This window comes from Rhipicephalus microplus, chromosome 2 (assembly GCF_043290135.1).
Source record: "Rhipicephalus microplus isolate Deutch F79 chromosome 2, USDA_Rmic, whole genome shotgun sequence".
Classification (NCBI taxonomy): Eukaryota; Metazoa; Arthropoda; class Arachnida; order Ixodida; family Ixodidae; genus Rhipicephalus; species Rhipicephalus microplus.
This window is the reverse complement of record NC_134701.1, coordinates 76,143,740-76,160,078: the sequence shown is the minus strand read 5'-3', so window position 1 is coordinate 76,160,078 and position 16,339 is coordinate 76,143,740. Positions and strand designations below refer to the sequence as shown.

At 46.8% G+C, this 16,339-nt stretch overlaps 4 non-coding genes across 4 annotated transcripts; all 4 read right to left on the bottom strand.

The window, feature by feature from the left end:
- Window positions 1–1,042: 1,042 nt before the first annotated feature.
- TRNAR-UCU (transfer RNA arginine (anticodon UCU)) lies at window positions 1,043–1,115 on the bottom strand. The gene has a single exon. It is a non-coding gene; the product is annotated as a tRNA-Arg (tRNA).
- Window positions 1,116–2,676: 1,561 nt separating this feature from the next.
- TRNAR-UCU (transfer RNA arginine (anticodon UCU)) lies at window positions 2,677–2,749 on the bottom strand. The gene has a single exon. It is a non-coding gene; the product is annotated as a tRNA-Arg (tRNA).
- Window positions 2,750–7,122: 4,373 nt separating this feature from the next.
- TRNAR-UCU (transfer RNA arginine (anticodon UCU)) lies at window positions 7,123–7,195 on the bottom strand. Its single transcript has one exon. It is a non-coding gene; the product is annotated as a tRNA-Arg (tRNA).
- An 8,817-nt stretch (window positions 7,196–16,012) lies between these two features.
- On the bottom strand, window positions 16,013–16,085 carry TRNAR-UCU (transfer RNA arginine (anticodon UCU)). The gene has a single exon. It is a non-coding gene; the product is annotated as a tRNA-Arg (tRNA).
- Window positions 16,086–16,339: the final 254 nt, after the last annotated feature.

The following is a 16,339-nucleotide window of genomic DNA, read 5'->3' as shown; positions in this document are numbered from 1 at the left end:
CTGTAGAACACACCATCGAAAGGAATACAGGGGAAAAGGAAACGCATATGCTTTGCTTCAAGCGAGAAAACTAGCAAAACCCTTTGTTATTGAAAAAGGATAACCAACCCTCGGCAGGACTCGAACCCGCGATCACCCGTTTAGAAGACCGATGCCTTATTCGTTAGGCCACGAGGACGATGTGCGAGTGTACCACTAGCGTTCTTTTTATTGGCGCGTTTACTTTAGGTTACAGTAAAACACACCATCAAAAGGAATATAGGAGAAAAGGAGCGCATATGCTTTGCTTCAAACAAGAAAACTGTAGCAGAAACCCTTTGTTAATGAAAAAGGATAACCAACCCTCGGCGGGACTCGAACCCGCAATCCCCCGTTTAGAAGACCGATGCCTTATCTGTTAGGCCAAGAGGGCGATGTGCGAGCGATGCACTAGCGTTCTTTTCATTAGCGCGTTTACTCTAGGTTACAGTAGAACAGATCATCCAAAGGAATATAGGGGAAAAGGAAACGCATATGCTTTGCTTCACGCAAGAAAACTCTAGCACAAACCCTTTGTTAATGAAAAAGAATAACTCACCCTTGGTGGGACTCGAACCCGCAATCCCCGGTTTAGGAGACCGATGCCATATCCGTTAGGCCACGAGGGCGATGTGCGAGCGATGCACTGGCGTTCCTTTCATTAGCACTTTTACTCTAGGTTACTGTAGAACACACCATCGAAAGGAATACAGGGGAAAAGGAAACGCATATGCTTTGCTTCAAGCAAGAAAACTGTAGCAAAAACCCTTGGTAATGAAAAAGGATAACCCACACTCGGCGGGACTCGGACCCGCAATCCCCGGTTAAGAAGACGGATGCCTTATCCGTTAGGCCACGAGAGCAACGTGCGATTGATGCACTAACGTTCCTTTCATTAGCGCTTTTACTTTAGGGGACAGTAGAACACACCATCGCAATTTATATAGGTGATAAGGAAACGCTTATGCTCTGCTTCAAGCAAGAAAACTGTTGCAGAAACCCTTGGTATTGAAAAAGAATAACCCACCCTCGGCGGGACTCGAACCCGCAATCCCCGGTTTAGAAGACCGATGCCTTATTCGTTAGGCCACGAGGGCGATGTGCGAGTGTACCACTAGCGTTCTTTTTATTAGCGCGTTTACTTTAGGTTACAGTAAAACACACCATCAAAAGGAATATAGGAGAAAAGGAGCGCATATGCTTTGCTTCAAACAAGAAATCTGTAGCAGAAACCCTTTGTTAATGAAAAAGGATAACCAACCCTCGGCGGGACTCGAACCCGCAATCCCCCGTTTAGAAGACCGATGCCTTATCTGTTAGGCCAAGAGGGCGATGTGCGAGCGATGCACTAGCGTTCTTTTCATTAGCGCGTTTACTCTAGGTTACAGTAGAACAGATCATTCAAAGGAATATAGGGGAAAAGGAAACGCATATGCTTTGCTTCACGCAAGAAAACTCTAGCACAAACCCTTTGTTAATGAAAAAGAATAACTCACCCTTGGTGGGACTCGAACCCGCAATCCCCGGTTTAGGAGACCGATGCCTTATCCGTTAGGCCACGACGGCGGTGTGCGAGCGATTCACTGGTGTTCCTTTCAATAGCACTTTTACTCTAGGTTATTGTGGAACACACCATCGAAATTAATATAGGAGAAAGGGACATGCTTTGGTTCAAGCAAAAAAACTGTAGCAGAAACCCTTTGGTAATGAAAAAGGATAACCCACCCTCAGTGGGACTCGAACCCGCAATCCCCCGTTTAGAAGACCGATGCATTATTCGTTAGGCCACGAGGGCGATGTGCGAGTGTACCACTAGCGTTCTTTTCATTAGCGCGTTTACTTTAGGTTACAGTAAAACACACCATCAAAAGGAATATAGGAGAAAAGGAGCGCATATGCTTTGCTTCAAACAAGAAAACTGTATCATAAACCCTTTGTTAATGAAAAAGGATAACCAAACCTCGGCGGGACTCGAACCTGCAATCCCCCGTTTAGAAGACCAATGCCTTATTCGTTAGGCCAAGAGGGCGATGTGCGAGCGATGCACTAGCGTTCTTTTCATTAGCGCGTTTACTCTAGGTTACAGTAGAACACATCATCCAAAGGAATATAGAGGAAAAGGAAACGCATATGATTTGCTTCAAGCAAAAAAACTGTAGCACAAACCCGTGGTAATGAAAACGGATAACCCACCCTCGGCGGCACTCGCACCCGCAATCCCCGGTTTAGAAGACCGATGCCATATCCGTTAGGCCACGAGGGCGATGTGCGAGCGATGCACTGGCGTTCCTTTCATTAGCACTTTTACTCTAGGTTACTGTAGAACACACCATCGAAAGGAATACAGGGGAAAAGGAAACGCATATGCTTTGCTTCAAGCAAGAAAACTGTAGCAAAAACCCTTGGTAATGAAAAAGGATAACCCACACTCGGCGGGACTCGGACCCGCGATCCCCGGTTAAGAAGACGGATGCCTTATCCGTTAGGCCACGAGAGCAACGTGCGATTGATGCACTAACGTTCCTTTCATTAGCGCTTTTACTTTAGGGGACAGTAGAACACACCATCGCAATTTATATAGGAGATAAGGAAACGCTTATGCTCTGCTTCAAGCAAGAAAACTGTTGCAGAAACCCTTGGTATTGAAAAAGAATAACCCACCCTCGGCGGGACTCGAACCCGCAATCCCCGGTTTAGAAGACCGATGCCTTATCCGTTAGGCCACGAGGGCGATGTGCGAGCAATGCACTGGCGCTCCTTTCATTAGCACTTTTATTCTAGGTTACTGTAGAACACACCATCGAAAGGAATATAGGGGAAAAGGAAACGCATATGCTCTGCTTCAAGCAAGAAAACTGTTGCAAAAACCCTTGGATTGAAAAAGGATAACCCACCCTCGGCGGGACACGAATCCGCAATGCCGGTTTGGAAAACCGATGCCTTATCCGTTAGGCCACGAGGGCGATCTGCCAGCGGTGAGCAGGCGTTCCTTTAATTAGTGCTTTTACTCTAGGCTGCAGTAGAATTCATCATCGAAAGGAATATAGGGGGAAAGGAAATGCATATGCCTTTCTTCAAAAAAGAAAACTTTAGCACAAACCCTTTGTTAATAAAAAAGAGTAACCCACCCTCGGCGGGACTCGACCCCGCCATCCCCGTGTTAGGAGACCGATGTCTTATCCGTTAGGCCACGAGGGCAATGTGCGAGCGATGCACTGGCGTTCCTTTCATTAGCGCTTTTACTCTAGGTTGCAGTAGAACACACCATCGAAAGGAATATAGGAAAAAGGTAAATGCACTTGCTTTGGTTCAAGCGAGAAAACTAGCAAAACCCTTTGTTAATGAAAAAGGATAACCAACCCTCGGCAGGACTCGAACCCGCAATCCCCCGTTTAGAAGACCAATGCCTTATTCGTTAGGCCAAGAAAGCGATGTGCGAGCGATGCACTAGCGTTCTTTTCATTAGCGCGTTTACTCTAGGTTACAGCAGAACACACCATCCAAAGGAATGTAAGGGGAAAGGAAACGCATATGATTTTCTTCAAGCAAGAAAACTGTAGCACAAACCGTTTGGTAATGAAAAAGGATATCCCAACCTCGGCGGGACTCGAACCCGCAGTCCCCGGTTTAGGAGACCAATGCCATATCCTTTAGGCCACGAGGGCGATATGCGAGCGATGCACTCGCGTTCCTTTCATTAGCACTTTTACTCTAGGTTACTGTAGAACACACCATCGAAAGGAATACAGGGGAAAAGGAAACGCATATGCTTTGCTTCAAGCGAGAAAACTAGCAAAACCCTTTGTTATTGAAAAAGGATAACCAACCCTCGGCAGGACTCGAACCCGCGATCACCCGTTTAGAAGACCGATGCCTTATTCGTTAGGCCACGAGGACGATGTGCGAGTGTACCACTAGCGTTCTTTTTATTAGCGCGTTTACTTTAGGTTACAGTAAAACACACCATCAAAAGGAATATAGGAGAAAAGGAGCGCATATGCTTTGCTTCAAACAAGAAAACTGTAGCAGAAACCCTTTGTTAATGAAAAAGGATAACCAACCCTCGGCGGGACTCGAACCCGCAATCCCCCGTTTAGAAGACCGATGCCTTATCTGTTAGGCCAAGAGGGCGATGTGCGAGCGATGCACTAGCGTTCTTTTCATTAGCGCGTTTACTCTAGGTTACAGTAGAACAGATCATCCAAAGGAATATAGGGGAAAAGGAAACGCATATGCTTTGCTTCACGCAAGAAAACTCTAGCACAAACCCTTTGTTAATGAAAAAGAATAACTCACCCTTGGTGGGACTCGAACCCGCAATCCCCGGTTTAGGAGACCGATGCCTTATCCGTTAGGCCACGACGGCAGTGTGCCAGCAATTCACTGGTGTTCCTTTCAATAGCACTTTTACTCTAGGTTAGTGTGGAACACACCATCGAAATTAATATAGGAGAAAGGGGAATGCACATGCTTTGGTTCAAGCAAAAAAACTGTAGCAGAAACCCTTTGGTAATGAAAAAGGATAACCCACCCTCGGTGGGACTCGAACCCGCAATCCCCCGTTTAGAAGACCGATGCATTATTCGTTAGGCCACGAGGGCGATGTGCGAGTGTACCACTAGCGTTCTTTTCATTAGCACGTTTACTTTAGGTTACAGTAAAACACACCATCAAAAGGAATATAGGAGAAAAGGAGCGCATATGCTTTGCTTCAAACAAGAAAACTGTATCAGAAACCCTTTGTTAATGAAAAAGGATAACCAAACCTCGGCGGGACTCGAACCTGCAATCCCCCGTTTAGAAGACCAATGCCTTATTCGTTAGGCCAAGAGGGCGATGTGCGAGCGATGCACTAGCGTTCTTTTCATTAGCGCGTTTACTGTAGGTTACAGTAGAACACATCATCCAAAGGAATATAGAGGAAAAGGAAACGCATATGATTTGCTTCAAGCAAAAAAACTGTAGCACAAACCCGTGGTAATGAAAACGGATAACCCACCCTCGGCGGCACTCGCACCCGCAATCCCCGGTTTAGAAGACCGATGCCATATCTGTTAGGCCACGAGGGCGATGTGCGAGCGATGCACTGGCGTTCCTTTCATTAGCACTTTTACTCTAGGTTACTGTAGAACACACCATCGAAAGGAATACAGGGGAAAAGGAAACGCATATGCTTTGCTTCAAGCAAGAAAACTGTAGCAAAAACCCTTGGTAATGAAAAAGGATAACCCACACTCGGCGGGACTCGGACCCGCAATCCCCGGTTAAGAAGACGGATGCCTTATCCGTTAGGCCACGAGAGCAACGTGCGAGCAATGCACTGGCGCTCCTTTCATTAGCACTTTTATTCTAGGTTACTGTAGAACACACCATCGAAAGGAATATAGGGGAAAAGGAAACGCATATGCTCTGCTTCAAGCAAGAAAACTGTTGCAAAAACCCTTGGATTGAAAAAGGATAACCCACCCTCGGCGGGACACGAATCCGCAATGCCGGTTTGGAAAACCGATGCCTTATCCGTTAGGCCACGAGGGCGATCTGCCAGCGGTGAGCAGGCGTTCCTTTAATTAGTGCTTTTACTCTAGGTTGCAGTAGAATTCATCATCGAAAGGAATATAGGGGGAAAGGAAATGCATATGCCTTTCTTCAAAAAAGAAAACTTTAGCACAAACCCTTTGTTAATAAAAAAGAGTAACCCACCCTCGGCGGGACTCCACCCCGCCATCCCCGGGTTAGGAGACCGATGTCTTATCCGTTAGGCCACGAGGGCAATGTGCGAGCGATGCACTGGCGTTCCTTTCATTAGCGCTTTTACTCTAGGTTGCAGTAGAACACACCATCGAAAGGAATATAGGAAAAAGGTAAATGCACTTGCTTTGGTTCAAGCGAGAAAACTAGCAAAACCCTTTGTTAATGAAAAAGGATAACCAACCCTCGGCAGGACTCGAACCCGCAATCCCCCGTTTAGAAGACCGATGCCTTATTCGTTAGGCCAAGAAAGCGATGTGCGAGCGATGCACTAGCGTTCTTTTCATTAGCGCGTTTACTCTAGGTTACAGTAGAACACACCATCCAAAGGAATGTAAGGGGAAAGGAAACGCATATGATTTTCTTCAAGCAAGAAAACTGTAGCACAAACCGTTTGGTAATGAAAAAGGATATCCCAACCTCGGCGGGACTCGAACCCGCAGTCCCCGGTTTAGGAGACCAATGCCATATCCTTTAGGCCACGAGGGCGATATGCGAGCGATGCACTCGCGTTCCTTTCATTAGCACTTTTACTCTAGGTTACTGTAGAACACACCATCGAAAGGAATACAGGGGAAAAGGAAACGCATATGCTTTGCTTCAAGCGAGAAAACTAGCAAAACCCTTTGTTATTGAAAAAGGATAACCAACCCTCGGCAGGACTCGAACCCGCGATCACCCGTTTAGAAGACCGATGCCTTATTCGTTAGGCCACGAGGACGATGTGCGAGTGTACCACTAGCGTTCTTTTTATTGGCGCGTTTACTTTAGGTTACAGTAAAACACACCATCAAAAGGAATATAGGAGAAAAGGAGCGCATATGCTTTGCTTCAAACAAGAAAACTGTAGCGGAAACCCTTTGTTAATGAAAAAGGATAACCAACCCTCGGCGGGACTCGAACCCGCAATCCCCCGTTTAGAAGACCGATGCCTTATTCGTTAGGCCAAGAGGGCGATGTGCGAGCGATGCACTAGCGTTCTTTTCATTAGCGCGTTTACTCTAGGTTACAGTAGAACACATCATCCAAAGGAATATAGGGGAAAAGGAAACGCATATGATTTGCTTCAAGCAAGAAAACTGTAGCACAAACCCGTGGTAATGAAAACGGATAACCCACCCTCGGCGGCACTCGCACCCGCAATCCCCGGTTTAGAAGACCGATGCCTTATTTGTTAGGCTACGAGGGCAATGTGCGAGCGATGCACTGGCGTTCCTTTCATTAGCGCTTTTACTTTAGGGGACAGTAGAACACATCATCGAAATTAAATTTATATAGGAGAAAGGGAAATGCACATGCATTGGTTCAAGCAAGAAAACTGTAGCAGAAACCCTTTGTTGATGAAAAGGGATAACCCACCCTCGGCGGGACTCGAACCCGCGATCCCCCGTTTAGAAGACCGATGCCTTATTCGTTAGGCCACGAGGGCGATGTGCGAGCGTTGCACTAGCCTTGTTTTCATTAGCGCGTTTACTCTAGGTTACAGTAAAACACACCATCAAAAGGAATATAGGAGAAAAGGAGCGCATAAGCTTTGCTTCAAACAAGAAAACTGTAGCAGAAACCCTTTGTTAATGAAAAAGAAAAACCCACCCTTGGCGGGACTCGAACCCGCAATCCCCCGTTTGGAAGACCGATGCCTTATTCGTTAGGCCACGAGGGTGATGTGCGAGCGATGCACTGGCGTTCCTTTCTTTAGCACTTTTACTCTAGGTTACTGTAGAACACACCATCGAAAGGAATATAGGAGAAAAGGAAACGCATATGCTCTGCTTCAAGCATTAAAACTGTTGCGGAAACCCTTGGTATTGAAAAAGGATAATCCACCCTGGGTGGGACTCGAACCCGCAATCCCCGGTTTAGGAGACCGATGCCTTATCCGTAAAGCCACGAGGGCGGTGTGCGAGTGATACACTGGCGTTCCTTTCAATAGCACTTTTACTCTAGGTTACTGTAGAACACACCATCGAAAGGAATAGAGGGGAAAAGGAAACGCATATGATTTGCTTCAAGCCAGAAAACTGTAGCACAAACCCTTTGGTAATGAAAAAGAATAACCCACACTCGGTGGGACTCGAACCCGCGATCCCCGGTTAAGAAGACCAATGCCTTATCCGTTAGGCCACGAGAGCAACGTGCGATTGATGCACTAACGTTCCTTTCATTAGCGCTTTTACTTTAGGTTACAGTAGAACACACCATAGAAATTAATATAGGAGAAAGGGAAATGCACATGCTTTGGTTCAAGCAAGAAAACTGTAGCAGAAACCCTTTGGTAATGAAAAAGGGTAACCCACCCTCGGTGGGACTCGAACCCGATTCCCCCGTTTAGAAGACCGATGCCTTACTCGTTAGGCCACGAGGGCGATGTGCGAGCGTACCACTAGCATTCTTTTCGTTAGCGCGTTTACTTTAGGTTACAGTAAAACACACCATCGAAAGGAATATAGGAGAAAAGGAGCGCATATGTTTTGCTTCAAACAAGAAAACTGTAGCAGAAACCCTTTGTTAATGAAAAAGAATATTCCACCCTTGGCGGGACTCGAACCCGCAATCCCCCGTTTGGAATACCGATGCCTTATTCGTTAGGCCACGAGGGCGATGTGCGAGCGATGCAGTGGCGTTCCTTTCATTAGCACTTTTACTCTAGGTTTCAGTAAAACGCACCATCGAAAGGAGAAAGGGAAATCCACATGCTTTGCTTCAAGCAAGAAAACTGTAGCACAAACCTTTGGGAATGAAAAAGGATAACCCACCCTCGGGGGCACTCGAGCCCGCAGTCCCCGGTTAAGGAGACCGATGCCATATCCGTTAGGCCACGAGGGCGATGTGCGAGCGATGCACTGGCGTTCCTTTCATTAGCACTTTTACTCTAGGTTACTGTAGAACACACCATCGAAAGCAATATAGGGGAAAAGGAAACGCATATGCTCTGCTTCAAGCAAGAAAAATTTAGCAGAAACCCTTTGTTATTGAAAAAGAATATCCCACCCTCGGCGGGACTCGACCCCGCCATCACCGGTTTAGGAGACCGATGCCTTATCCGTTAGGCCGCGAGGGCAATGGGCGAGCGATGCACTGGCGTTCCTTTCATTAGCGCGTTTACTCTAGGTTACAGTAGAACCCATCACCGAAAGGAATATAGGGGAAAAGGAAATGCATATGCTTTGGTTCAAGCAAGAAAACTTTGGGAGAAACCCTTTGTTAATAAAAAAGGATAACCCACCCTCCGCGGCACTCGGACCCGCAATCCCCTGTTTAGAATACCGATGCTTTATTCGTTAGGCAACGAAGCCGATGTGCGAGTAATGCCATGGGGTTCCTTTTAATAGCGCGTTTACTCTAGGTTACAATAGAACACAACATCGAAAGGATTATAGGGGAAAAGAAGCGCATAAGCTTTGCTTCAAGCTAGAAAACTGTAGCAGAAACCTTTTCGGTGATTGAAAAAAAATATCCTACCCTCGGCGGGACTCGAACCCGATATCCCCGGTTTAGGAGACCGATGCCTTATCCGTTAGGCCACGAGGGCGATGTGCGGGTGATGCACTGGCGTTCCTTTCATTAGCGCTTTTACTCTAGGTTGCAGTAGAACACACCATCGAAAGGAATATAGGGGAAAAGAAAACGCAATTGCTTTGCTGCAAGCGAGAAAACTGTAGCAGAAACACTTTGTTAATGAAAAAGAATCCCCACCCTCGGCGGGACTCGACCCCGCCATCCCCGGTTTAGGAGACCGATGCCTTATCCGTTAGGCCACGAGGGCGATGTGCGAGCGATGCGCTGGCGTTCCTTTCATTAGCGCTTTTACTCTAGCTTACAGTAAAACACACAATCGAAAGGAATATAGGGGAAAAGAAAATGCATGTGCTTTGGTTCAAGCAAGAAAACTGTAGCAGAAACCCTTTGGTAATGAAAAAGGATAACCCACCCTCGGTGGGGCTCGAACCCGCAATCCCCCGTTTAGAAGACCGATGCATTATTCGTTAGGCCACGAGGGTGATGTGCGAGTGTACCACTAGCGTTCTTTTCATTAGCGCGTTTACTTTAGGTTACAGTAAAACACACCATCAAAAGGAATATAGGAGAAAAGGAGCGCATATGCTTTGCTTCAAACAAGAAAACTGTAGCGGAAACCCTTTGTTAATGAAAAAGGATAACCAACCCTCGGCGGGACTCGAACCCGCAATCCCCCGTTTAGAAGACCGATGCCTTATTCGTTAGGCCAAGAGGGCGATGTGCGAGCGATGCACTGGCGTTCCTTTCATTAGCACTTTTACTCTAGGTTACTGTAGAACACACCATCGAAAGCAATATAGGGGAAAAGGAAACGCATATGCTCTGCTTCAAGCAAGAAAAATTTAGCAGAAACCCTTTGTTATTGAAAAAGAATATCCCACCCTCGGCGGGACTCGACCCCGCCATCACCGGTTTAGGAGACCGATGCCTTATCCGTTAGGCCGCGAGGGCAATGGGCGAGCGATGCACTGGCGTTCCTTTTATTAGCGCTTTTACTTTAGGGTACAGTAGAACACACCATCGAAATTAAATTTATATAGGAGAAAGGGAAATGCACATGCATTGGTTCAAGCAAGGAAACTGTAGCAGAAACCCTTTGTTAATGAAAAAGGATAACCCACCCTCGGCCGGACGCGAACCCGCGATCCCCCGTTTAGAAGACCGATGCCTTATTCGTTAGGCCACGAGGGCGATGTGCGAGCGTTGCACTAGCCTTGTTTTCATTAGCGCGTTTACTCTAGGTTACAGTAAAACACACCATCGAAAGGAATATAGGAGAAAAGGAGCGCATATGCTTTGCTTCAAACAAGAAAACTGCAGCAGAAACCCTTTTTTATTGAAAAAGAATAACCCACCCTTGGTGGGACTCGAACCCGCCATCCCCCGTTTGGAAGACCGATGCCTTATTCGTTAGGCCACGAGGGTGATGTGCGAGCGATGCACTGGCGTTCCTTTCTTTAGCACTTTTACTCTAGGTTTCAGTAGAACGCACCATCGAAAGGAGAAAGGAAAATCCGCATGCTTTGCTTCAAGCAAGAAAACTGTAGCACAAACCATTGGTAATGAAAAAGGATAGCCCACCCTCGGGGGCACTCGAACCCGCAATCCCCGGTTTAGGAGACCGATGCCTTATCCGTAAGGCCACGAGGGCGGTGTGCGAGCGATACACTGGCGTTCCTTTCAATAGCGCTTTTACTCTAGGTTACTGTAGAACACACCATCGAAAGGAATATAGGGGAAAAGGAAACGCATATGATTTGCTTCAAGCCAGAAAACTGTAGCACAAACCCTTTGGTAATGAAAAAGAATAACCCACACTCGGTGGGACTCGAACCCGCGATCCCCGGTTAAGAAGACCAATGCCTTATCCGTTAGGCCACGTGAGCAACGTGCGATTGATGCACTAACCTTCCTTTCATTAGCGCTTTTACTTTAGGTTACAGTAGAACACACCATAGAAATTAATATAGGAGAAAGGGAAATGCACATGCTTTGGTTCAAGCAAGAAAACTGTAGCAGAAACCCTTTGGTAATGAAAAAGGATAACCCACCCTCGGTGGTACTCGAACCCGATTCCCCCGTTTAGAAGACCGATGCCTTATTCGTTAGGCCACGAGGGCGATGTGCGAGCGTACCACTAGCGTTCTTTTCATTAGCGCGTTTACTTTAGGTTACAGTAAAACACACCATCGAAAGGAATATAGGAGAAAAGGAGCGCATATGTTTTGCTTCAAACAAGAAAACTGTAGCAGAAACCCTTTGTTAATGAAAAAGAATATTTCACCCTTGGCGGGACTCGAACCCGCAATCCCCCGTTTGGAATACCGATGCCTTATTCGTTAGGCCATGAGGGCGATGTGCGAGCGATGCACTGGCGTTTCTTTCATTAGCACTTTTACTCTAGGTTTCAGTAGAACGCACGATCGAAAGGAGAAAGGGAAATCCACATGCTTTGCTTCAAGCAAGAAAACTGTAGCACAAACCATTGGTAATGAAAAAGGATAACCCACCCTCGGGGGCACTCGAGCCCGCAGTCCCCGGTTAAGGAGACCGATGCCATATCCGTTAGGCCACGAGGGCGATGTGCGAGCGATGCACTGGCGTTCCTTTCATTAGCACTTTTACTTTAGGTTACTGTAGAACACACCATCGAAAGGAATATAGGGGAAAAGGAAACGCATATGCTCTGCTTCAAGCAAGAAAACTGTTGCAGAAACACATGGTATTGAAAAAGGATAACCCACCCTCGGCGGGACTCGAATCCGCAATCCCGGTTTAGAAGACCGATGCCTTATCCGTTAGGCCACGAGGGCGATGTGCGAGCCATGCGCTGGCGTTCCTTTCATTAGCGCTTTTACTCTAGGTTACAGTAAAACACACAATCGAAAGGAATATAGGGGAAATGAAAATGCATGTGCTTTGGTTCAAGCAAGAAAACTGTGGGAGAAACCCTTTGTTAGTAAAAAAGAATAACTCACCCTTGGTGGGACTCGAACCCGAAATCCCCGGTTTAGAAGACCGATGCCTTATCCGTTAGGCCTCGACGGCGGTGTGCGAGCGATTCACTGGCGTTCCTTTCAATAGCACTTTTACTCTAGGTTACTGTAGAACACACCAACGAAATTAATATAGGAGAAAGGGAAATGCAATGCTTTCTTCAAGCAAGAAAACTGTAGCAGAAACCTTTTGTTAATGAAAAAGAATATCCCACCCTCGGCGGGACTCGAACCCGCAATCCCCCGTTTAGAAGACCGATGCATTATTTGTTAGGCCACGAGGGTGATGTGCGAGCGATGCACTAGCGTTCTTTTCATTAGCGCGTTTACTCTAGGTTACAGTAGAACACATCATCCAAAAGAATATAGGGGAAAAGGAAACGCATATGATTTGCTTCAAGCGAGAAAACTGTAGCACAAACCCGTGGTAATGAAAACGGATAACCCACCCTCGGCGGCACTCGCACCCGCAATCCCCGGTTTAGAAGACCGATGCCTTATTTGTTAGGCTACGAGGGCAATGTGCGAGCGATGCACTGGCGTTCCTTTCATTAGCGCTTTTACTTTAGGGGACAGTAGAACACACCATCGAAATTAAATTTATATTGGAGAAAGGGAAATGCACATGCTTTGGTTCAAGCAAGAAAACTGTAGCAGAAACGCTTTGTTAATGAAAAAGGATAACCCACCCTCGGCGGGACTCGAACCCGCGATCCCCCGTTTAGAAGACCGATGCCTTATTCGTTAGGCCACGAGAGCGATGTGCGAGCGTTGCACTAGCCTTGTTTTTATTAGCGCGTTTACTCTAGGTTACTGTAGAACACACCATCGAAAGGAATATAGGAGAAAAAGAAACGCATATGCTCTGCTTCAAGCATGAAAACTGTTGCAGAAACCCTTGGTATTGAAAAAGGATAATCCACCCTCGGTGGGACTCGAACCCGCAATCCCCGGTTTAGGAGACCGATGCCTTATCTGTAAGGCCACGAGGGCGGTGTGCGAGCGATACACTGGCGTTCCTTTCAATAGCACTTTTACTCTAGGTTACTGTAGAACACACCATCGAAAGGAATATAGGGGAAAGGGAAACGCATATGATTTGCTTCAAGCCAGAAAACTGTAGCACAAACCCTTTGGTAATGAAAAAGAATAACCCACACTCGGTGGGACTCGAACCCGCGATCCCCGGTTAAGAAGACCAATGCCTTATCCGTTAGGCCACGAGAGCAACGTGCTATTGATGCACTAACGTTCCTTCCATTAGCGCTTTTACTTTAGGTTACAATAGAACACACCGTAGAAATATTATAGGAGAAAGGGAAATGCACATGCTTTGGTTCAAGCAAGAAAACTGTAGCAGAAACCCTTTGGTAATGAAAAAGGATAACCCACCCTCGGTGGGACTCGAACCCGATTCCCCCGTTTAGAAGACCGATGCCTTATTCGTTAGGCCACGAGGGCGATGTGCAAGCGTACCACTAGCGTTCTTTTCATTAGCGCGTTTACTTTAGGTTACAGTAAAACACACCATCGAAAGGAATATAGGAGAAAAGGAGCGCATATGTTTTGCTTCAAACAAGAAAACTGTAGCAGAAACCCTTTGTTAATGAAAAAGAATATTCCACCCTTGGCGGGACTCGAACCCGCAATCCCCCGTTTGGAATACCGATGCCTTATTCGTTAGGCCACGAGGGCGATGTGCGAGCGATGCAGTGGCGTTCCTTTCATTAGCACTTTTACTCTAGGTTTCAGTAAAACGCACCATCGAAAAGAGAAAGGGAAATCCACATGCTTTGCTTCAAGCAAGAAAACTGTAGCACAAACCTTCGGGAATGAAAAAGGATAACCCACCCTCGGGGGCACTCGAGCCCGCAGTCCCCGGTTAAGGAGACCGATGCCATATCCGTTAGGCCACGAGGGCGATGTGCGAGCGATGCACTGGCGTTCCTTTCATTAGCACTTTTACTCTAGGTTACTGTAGAACACACCATCGAAAGCAATATAGGGGAAAAGGAAACGCATATGCTCTGCTTCAAGCAAGAAAAATTTAGCAGAAACCCTTTGTTATTGAAAAAGAATATCCCACCCTCGGCGGGACTCGACCCCGCCATCACCGGTTTAGGAGACCGATGCCTTATCCGTTAGGCCGCGAGGGCAATGGGCGAGCGATGCACTGGCGTTCCTTTCATTAGCGCGTTTACTCTGGGTTACAGTAGAACCCATCACCGAAAGGAATATAGGGGAAAAGGAAATGCATATGCTTTGGTTCAAGCAAGAAAACTTTGGGAGAAACCCTTTGTTAATAAAAAAGGATAACCCACCATCCGCGGCACTCGGACCCGCAATCCCCTGTTTAGAATACCGATGCTTTATTCGTTAGGCAACGAAGCCGATGTGCGAGTAATGCCATGGGGTTCCTTTTAATAGCGCGTTTACTCTAGGTTACAGTAGAACACAACATCGAAAGGATTATAGGGGAAAAGAAGCGCATAAGCTTTGCTTCAAGCTAGAAAACTGTAGCAGAAACCTTTTCGGTGATTGAAAAAAAATATCCTACCCTCGGCGGGACTCGAACCCGATATCCCCGGTTTAGGAGACCGATGCCTTATCCGTTAGGCCACGAGGGCGATGTGCGGGTGATGCACTGGCGTTCCTTTCATTAGCGCTTTTACTCTAGGTTGCAGTAGAATACACCATCGAAAGGAATATAGGGGAAAAGAAAACGCAATTGCTTTGCTGCAAGCAAGAAAACTGTAGCAGAAACACTTTGTTAATGAAAAAGAATCCCCACCCTCGGCGGGACTCGACCCCGCCATCCCCGGTTTAGGAGACCGATGCCTTATCCGTTAGGCCACGAGGGCGATGTGCGAGCGATGCGCTGGCGTTCCTTTCATTAGCGCTTTTACTCTAGCTTACAGTAAAACACACAATCGAAAGGAATATAGGGGAAAAGAAAATGCATGTGCTTTGGTTCAAGCAAGAAAACTGTAGCAGAAACCCTTTGGTAATGAAAAAGGATAACCCACCCTCGGTGGGGCTCGAACCCGCAATCCCCCGTTTAGAAGACCGATGCATTATTCGTTAGGCCACGAGGGTGATGTGCGAGTGTACCACTAGCGTTCTTTTCATTAGCGCGTTTACTTTAGGTTACAGTAAAACACACCATTAAAAGGAATATAGGAGAAAAGGAGCGCATATGCTTTGCTTCAAACAAGAAAACTGTAGCGGAAACCCTTTGTTAATGAAAAAGGATAACCAACCCTCGGCGGGACTCGAACCCGCAATCCCCCGTTTAGAAGACCGATGCCTTATTCGTTAGGCCAAGAGGGCGATGTGCGAGCGATGCACTAGCGTTCTTTTCATTAGCGCGTTTACTCTAGGTTATAGTAGAACACATCATCCAAAGGAATATAGGGGAAAAGGAAACGCATATGATTTGCTTCAAGCAAGAAAACTGTAGCACAAACCCGTGGTAATGAAAACGGATAACCCACCCTCGGCGGCACTCGCACCCGCAATCCCCGGTTTAGAAGACCGATGCCTTATTTGTTAGGCTACGAGGGCAATGTGCGAGCGATGCACTGGCGTTCCTTTCATTAGCGCTTTTACTTTAGGGGACAGTAGAACACATCATCGAAATTAAATTTATATAGGAGAAAGGGAAATGCACATGCATTGGTTCAAGCAAGAAAACTGTAGCAGAAACCCTTTGTTGATGAAAAGGGATAACCCACCCTCGGCGGGACTCGAACCCGCGATCCCCCGTTTAGAAGACCGATGCCTTATTCGTTAGGCCACGAGGGCGATGTGCGAGCGTTGCACTAGCCTTGTTTTCATTAGCGCGTTTACTCTAGGTTACAGTAAAACACACCATCAAAAGGAATATAGGAGAAAAGGAGCGCATAAGCTTTGCTTCAAACAAGAAAACTGTAGCAGAAACCCTTTGTTAATGAAAAAGAAAAACCCACCCTTGGCGGGACTCGAACCCGCAATCCCCCGTTTGGAAGACCGATGCCTTATTCGTTAGGCCACGAGGGTGATGTGCGAGCGATGCACTG